This window comes from Hydractinia symbiolongicarpus, chromosome 15 (assembly GCF_029227915.1).
Source record: "Hydractinia symbiolongicarpus strain clone_291-10 chromosome 15, HSymV2.1, whole genome shotgun sequence".
Classification (NCBI taxonomy): domain Eukaryota; kingdom Metazoa; phylum Cnidaria; class Hydrozoa; order Anthoathecata; family Hydractiniidae; genus Hydractinia; species Hydractinia symbiolongicarpus.
Window position 1 is genome coordinate 2348856 of NC_079889.1, and position 8098 is coordinate 2356953.

The 8098-nt window shown below is 32.3% G+C and overlaps 1 long non-coding RNA gene across 1 annotated transcript; it reads right to left on the minus strand.

The window, feature by feature from the left end:
* Positions 1-2157: 2157 nt before the first annotated feature.
* On the minus strand, positions 2158-7671 carry LOC130629044 (uncharacterized). The gene is made up of 2 exons (XR_008981894.1): positions 7331-7671; positions 2158-3460 (listed from the first exon to the last, which is right to left on the minus strand). It is a non-coding gene; the product is annotated as an uncharacterized LOC130629044 (long non-coding RNA).
* Between the last annotated feature and the right edge of the window lie 427 nt (positions 7672-8098).

Consider the following 8098-nt stretch of genomic DNA (forward strand, 5'->3'; position numbering starts at 1 on the left):
AAGGTAAGACACCCCGTAAAGTCTGTTTCGAAGGTAAGTATGCATAGGGGTGGATGTTGGCAAGAGAAAAGTAAAAACACCAAGGGATCTTGCAGAATTTTTTATTTTTTTTTCAAATAAATATATAACAAAAATACTAAAAACCTCCGATGCGCGGTGTGATTTCAACAAATCACACCGCGCATTGAAGGTTGGTACGCAACAAGAGTACATTGTGGAAGACAAGCATTTTTGAAGTCGCTTTCGCCTGGTTTTAACTGTTTGTGATTTGAAAAAGCTGTCAAATGTTTGCTTAGCCTTTGTAGCATACGCCACCAGAAATATTGACAGGTTGCTTTGCACCGCTCGTGACATCACATAAACAACAACAACAAGAACAACAACACCAATAACAACTACAAGAAATGCCACAACAATTTGAGCGGGAGGGGAACGCTCAGTGACTTCACAAGGACCGTGCTGATAGACGCCTAGCCTGCCACCCCAATTTTATTGTCCCAAAAGTTTGAACTTTGTTACTTCAAGACTAAAATTTCCGAAAAAAAAGCTAACTCGACAAAAGGCACGAAAAAAGCCCTATTTTATTCAAGCTATTTGTAGTGTGTTTACAGCATGCGACCAACGTTCTCCGGTGTAGCTAATGGCACCGAAGAAAATATGATATTCTTTCGACCTTCTTGCTAAAACAATCCTGAATTATTCGAACGGTATACCAAAGCATGAACGTTAGATGAAAAATATGATTCTCGACATAGCGTCGACTGTCAATGACGTTATCACAAATGGCGATAGAAGAATTTGTTTACCAACAAGTTTTTTTAACTTAACCAAAATGAGAAAATTTAGGAAACTACATATATATCTTAAGAGCAATTTGACTTTTGGCATGTTGTTGTTAAAAAAATATAGGTTGGTCAAAAAAAAATCGAACAATTTGCAAGATTAACGAAAGTCCTGCTCAGTGTTAATTGATGTCAAATTCCTATGACGCATGAAAATTATTCCAAAACTTTCAGTAATAAACTTTCTTAGCTTCAAAGAATTAAGAAACTTATACCATCACTTATGCTACTTTGCTATTCTTTTAAGTTCTTAAAATCGACTGGACGCTATTGATGACGTCAAATCGGAGAGGAAAAGAGCAATTAGCGATAAACTGTTTTTATAAGAACCTTTTTATAAGAATCACGATGCTCAAAAACTTTAAAATTTACGAATATCTCAAGAAACCTGAGCTTAAAGCATGTAATCAGACAAAAGTGAAAATGATAAAGTTAGGTCCGAGGGTCTTTCTTTTATCATATAAGGTCTCACAGCAAGGTGATTATTTACCTGCTGCCAAAACATTATTAACGTCCGATCAAGCTACAGGAGAAAATGTTGACATTATTTAGGAAAACAACGACGATAAGAATGAGAATGGCAAAGATGTTTCTGAGGAAGAGTGGATCACGAAGATGACTGTGTGCTAAACGCAACCTATTGTGAAAATAAAAGTTCTATACGAGAATGGATGGTACACTGGAAATATTAATTACTACAACAACTACAAGATATCATCATCTTCGATTATGATGATACGGAGGACTATATCAGACAGGATGACATCGACATGGTTGAAGTGTGCGTCGTTTAATATATAATCTGATAAGTTGTTTTTCTAACCAAAAGTTATTGCTCTTCAAGTTGTTCAAAACGAATTTTTGTTTTTTCATGTTTCCTGCCAATCAAACACACAAATAATAACTGAATGTACCATTTCTTGTTGTGCAGCCTATTTGAAAGAGTGAAAACTAACTTCAGAGATGGCATAAACTTTACTCACAACATCAACTCACCATTCTGAAACACATCAAAACAATACCTCGGGCAAAGAAAGCCTTTTCAAGACGATTTTGAAACTCTTACCCAACTACAAAATTCCTGGATGGATTTTAATGTACTTACGAACTCAAAAAATGTTCTTATCAAAACACACTTCAACATCCACAAACGAGGTGCCAATTCAAAAATTAGGCGGAACTATTAGACATTCAAAAATGAGGTGCCAATGTAAAAATAAAGGAATGTTTCGACATTTCTAAATAAGGTGCCAATGTCAACATTAAGAACTATCATTTCAACACATTTAACACCGAAGAACAAGACCTGGTCGCATAAAAAACTTATTTACCGTGTAAAACTTTTCATTTTTAAAAAATCGTTCTTGTATTAAAAACTGAATGTCGTGAATGCAAATATTGCAAAGATTTTAAAAACCCACCGAACAATATGCAAACGTAAATTTAAAAATCCGAACCTAATCTCTCCCGCATGCGTAACCAGACGGTCATAAGAGTGATAGTCACCATAATGCCAGTGGCCTCACAACTTCTGCAATATATTCAATGCGACGCTGCCACCTATTAAACCTTAATTAAAAAGCCTTACCTTAAAAAAAAAAAATGGCAAAAGCTCTTCGCCAACGCAAGTCTTCCACAAGTCCTCTTAGTTGCGTACCTCACAAACTATGCTCTGCAAATTTTCACTCCTCGTTAAACAATTAAGTACAATACAAAATATGAAGTCAGTCAAAGCCGTAAAGAATGGACATAAGAAGTTTAGGCAAATTCTTAAGCGTAAGCCAATAGTCTTTTAAAGGGAGTACTCACAAAGGCCTGTTTAGACAATTTGACTTCGACTAATGGGAGAGTAAAAGCATCCATTGTGTATATAGGTATAGCAATTTAACTATTTACAGGTTTGACTGAGTAACGCAGTATATTTTTGATTAATCTAATAAACACTAGTAAGCAGGAGACAGCAGCTTCATGGTCAGAAAAGACATCATTTGTTCTCGATGATCAAATACGTCATTTCTTCTCGATGATCAAAACGCCGTTGGTTCGTGATGTTCAAATACGTCGTTGGTTCTCGATGATCAAATACGTCATATGTTCTCGATCATCAAATACTGCGTTGGTTCTCGACCATCAAATACATTATATGTTCTTGATGATCAAATACGTCGTTGGTTATCGATCATCAAATACTGCGTTGGTTCTCAATGATCAAATACATTATATGTTCTTGATGATGAAATACGTCGTTGGTTATCGATGACAAAATACGTCGTTGGTTCTCCATGATTAAATACGTCGTTGGTTCTCGATGATCAAATACGTCATTTTTCTCGATGATCAAATACGTCGTTGGTTCTCGATGATCAAATAAGTCATTTTTCTTGATGATCAAATACGTCATATGCTTCCAATGACAACATACGTCGTCGGTTCTTGATAATAAATTACGTCATTTTACTCGATAATTAAATACGTCACCTTTCTTGATGATAAAATACGTCATTTGTTCTCAATGACAAAATACGTCGTTGGTTCTCAATAAAAAAAATACGTTGTTGGTTTTTAATGACCAACAACGTCGTCGGATTTTGATTATATCACTTTTTCCGATGACCAATCTAAGAAAAAATTGATTTCTGTATTTGTATAATAACAATAGTATTTATGAGTGTTGGAGAATGACATCGGAAAACATAAACTTAAGAAATTAATATTGGTTTTGACGACAGTGAAATAAGGTGAAATAACGTGAAATAACGTTTGCATTCAATTTCTTAATTCGTGTTATTTTAAACGTTTTCACTGTGAAACATCATTTTGGTTTTTGTTCAAAATCAGATAAACATTAAGAAATACTTTGGAAGAACAAATTTTCACTAAAAGTAAAGAATTTTGAGAACCCTGCAATAACTAGTAGCCTAAATTCTATTAGCAATTTGTCACCAAAAAAGTGCTAAATTGATAAATTTATATTTTTTATACTATTTCATAAATAATGTTATGGTGACTGACAAAAGGAGTAAAAAAAGGGAGTAAAATGGCGGCTTACAAAAAATTGTTGTTTCGCAGAGTTTGTTGATAAACTAGTGATGTTCACTTTTATCTTGAAAGTTTATTCAGGTATATTTTCATTGAATAAATAAATTGGTGGCTAACACCTGCATTTTGTAAATTTTTCTGGCCTGTACAACTGTAGCAAAAACTATAAATCATTACTCGTGGCTCAATTTCTTTAATGCTAGTTAGTGAGAAAATTCAATGACTGACAGAAAGTTTAATGAGTGAAAAAGGTGGCTGACTGCAAAAAAATGTGGATAAATTATTTTTAACTATTTTTTCACTACCAACTATGCTTCTAGTTTAATAAGTTAAAGTCAGAATGTTAAATAGTGGGTGACAGCAATTGATGCACTGTAGTTAAAGTAAAAACGATTTTGCTACAATGTATCATTTTTTTCTTTTTTCTCAGCAATTCCATGTCTTCTTCAATTCCCAAAGGAAAAAAAATTATTTTCTATTTTGTATAAAAGTACATGTTAGATAGATAGATTATTCTTAGTTATATTATTAGTAAGTTACAGCAACAAAATGAATGCAAAGAAGTATACATGTGATTATTGTGAAGCAGTTTTTGGGCACAGGCCAAAGAGTGTAACATAATCCAGTTCCATTGAAATTTAGCAGAAAAAATAATAGTGATACACTTTATTTCTTATTCTTGGATCAGTTGTTGCAGAAAAAGCTTGCATCGAAACAGCTTGGTTCATACAAGTTGAGGATAACATGTGCAAAGGAAAATGTGAACAAAACTGATGATTATGGTCATAGTGCTCCTGAATTTAAAGGGACACTTCTTAAAGTGTAGCATTCACTCAATAGCTGTTAGTTAAACATATCATATAAAAAATCAACTTTTAACTCAAAAGCATTGTTTACCCTTATGTTAACCTTGAGACGACAAGAAAGGGACTGCAACTAAGCAACACTGACTATGTTAAAGTTATTCATTAAATTGAAAAAAACAACTTTACTCATTTATAAATGGAAAAAGTTATAATTTTCAGATTTACAATATTTTTTCTTTTCAATGTGTTCTTATCTTTGAATGTTATGTTTATTGTGATATTACCGCTGCTTTATCCTAGAAATTTGAGTTTTTCAAGCTTTTGCAGTATATATTTGATAATTTAGAGTTTAATAATGGAGTTGTTTCGTATATTGTATATTAAAAATTATGTACAAAAAGAGTACACTTTCATGAGAAGTCATTGATTTTGATTAGTTGATATTTTGACCACAGAGATGAAATTTTAAAAGTCAGCCATCATTATTATTTGAGCCCAATGATGGGAGAAGAATCTCCCGAAACACTGCCTGCTAAACTATCATGTTCAAGAAATGATAAACTTTCCACAGTAATATGAATACTGAACAGACAAACCGAAATAATATCTTCAATGATCATTCTTATCAAGTTTATCAATGCTAACAACAAAGTAAAAAATAGTTCTGTTTACTTTGCCGAAACTCTGATTTCGTAAAAACAACAAGTTTTGCAGGTTTATTTTATCGTGATTCATAATCCTTTTTTTTAGTCAGTGTATTATCAATACAAACTTTCTTTATTATTTCCTGAAAATATTGGCCAATGCTGTATATTATGAAGGATAAAAATAACATATTTCGTTATAAACTGACAATTACATGACCTCATGAAGCTTATAAAATGGCTGTATTTTGTTATGAAATGATGAATACACAGCAGTAAAAAGCTAAGGAATCATCACATGTTGTTTGAAAATTAAGCTCTTTACAAATTTTTTCATTCAAGATCATTTTGAACATTTAAAATTTCAGACTACAAAAGATTTGAGACTTCAAAATTCTCAGACATCTAAAATTTTCTTAATGTATATATAAACAACAATTACAACAAACTATAAGCCTAATTTCCAAACTGTTACTGACTTTCTGAAAACAAACAAACAATAACAGAAGAAAAATTATTATAATTTTTTATCGTAATTTATCGTAATTATAAAAAGATTTTGGTACTGACAAACAGTAATAAAAATTATGGCACAACAGGCAGAGATGCAAATTTTTTTAAATTTGCCAAACGACTGCAAAATTTTGCATTAAACAGGATGGGGCACAAGATATGCATATTGTGGATGTTCTTATTTTTTATATGTTCTAAATTTTTGACAAAATCTCAGCCTCAACGTTTTTATAAACTGGGTCCTTATAAAAAAGGTGTACCCAAAATAAACCCTTATTATATAAAGTCAAATGTCAGCCTTTCTAATTCAATTTATTTCATGTTGGCAAAAAATTACCAACATGAACTACTATTTGCCTGCTCTACATCGTCAAACTTGTGCTTCACGTCAGCAATTTAGCTACATGTTGTTTGCTCCCATACACAAATATATACCAGTTAAATTTAGAGAGAATTTATGAGAAAATAAGAACAAAAATTTTGTAAGTTTAAGTCACATCCATCTGCAATAAAAATCAAAAAAAAAAAATTCATGTTGGCATGTTGTCAAAACATGCCAATGTTGCCAAGAATTTTTGTTAATACCTTGGCATTCGCCTCTGCAATTGTTGAGTATTGATGTGAATTAGAAAAGTCAAATAGGTATATATATATATATATATATATATATATGTGCGTAATCCAGATGTATGTGATTCAGAGTCAATGTGTTAAGTTAATACAATTAACACAATTATATATAAGTGCGCTATAGACACAAATCTTAAAAACAAAGCTTGAAATAGACTATATTGTCACTGGAGAACAAGACTGTGCTATGTCCATTTTTGTGAAAATTGAGATTTCAGTGGGAATTTTTCTCTGCATTGAAAACTGTATTCTGAACAATGCTATGTCTCAAATAGACTATTAAACATTGCTAAATGCCCTAATAACTGGTCTAACTTGGTATAATGATATATAGCTAACTGTATAGTAAATTTCTGGACACCAAAACAGTCCTAGGTCCAAGTAGTTAGACATAGGACAGTTTTATGCCTTTACTAGCTCAGACTACACTCAATACTTCCAGCAAACCAAAAAATCCTACAAATAAATATGGCTTTATATTGCCAAAATTATGATGAAGTGGACAAACACATGAAGACGCAATAAATGTGATGACTGGAGTCAGTGAAATTGCTATAATTAAGTTACCTAACAAATAGAAACTATTTTTGTGGCTAAGCAAAATATTTAATGTGACTTTTCTCAGTTTTGTATTCTCAGACATATAGGCATGGTCTTGTTCTCCAGCAGTTACAATATCATAGGGTTAAAAGTGTATTATCTAGCTAGGGTCAAGTGGTTTATACAAAATTCAAGTATATATTTATTCGATGGAAGCCTGGAAACATATTTTGTAAATGCTTCTGTTGGGTTAGGGAATTTTGAAAATGTGCCTAGCTAACCTTTCAGATAAAAAATCGGAGGGAAAGAGGTATACCTACGTCCAGTTGGCAAAATATTAACCCAACTAAAAACTTCGCTTTTCTGGTACCTCTATATTGAAGTCTCAGTAATCAAACTACACGATTTTGAACAGATAATATCATATCCAAGTATACTATAATATAAACTGCTCAACTGCTCTGGAACACGTGGTGATTTTAGAATTGGGATACCATCTTTAATTTTTTATCGCGGTGGAGCAAATTGGACTTTGAACCCCTGTTTTCAGTAGCGAAGCCTAGGAAAACTTGCTAAAAGAAGAGGCCTATTTGAGATTTTGCAGCTTTTCTTGAGATATTTTTCCTTTTGTTTATGCGTTAAAATCATATTTTTATGGTGGCCGACAAGTGCAAAAAAAGATCTTTGTTGTGTAAATTTAAAAAAAGGGGTAAAAAATCATGTCCCTATCCGAGGTTTAGGGGTCCAGGATTAAATAGTGATCCTGGATGTAAAGGGAACTCCAGTAAAAATCACTTTTTTTTTTTCTTTTATATGTACTCAGAAAAGCATAAGAAATAAAAAAACTTACTTCACTTGTTTTCCTTATTTAAAATTGTTGTACTAGCTTTCGCATATTCAATTTTTTGTAATAAAAAACAGACAGGCGCGATTTCATTTTAGGACTGGACCCGATTATGAATAGTGACATCACATCGTGCATAAAGTTTAGGCGAGCGCAGAGAACGTTCATGTTAAGACCTATAGCTTACATTAAATCGCTTTTTGTATGTAATTTACGTTTAAGTCTTTTAAAAAATAGTTA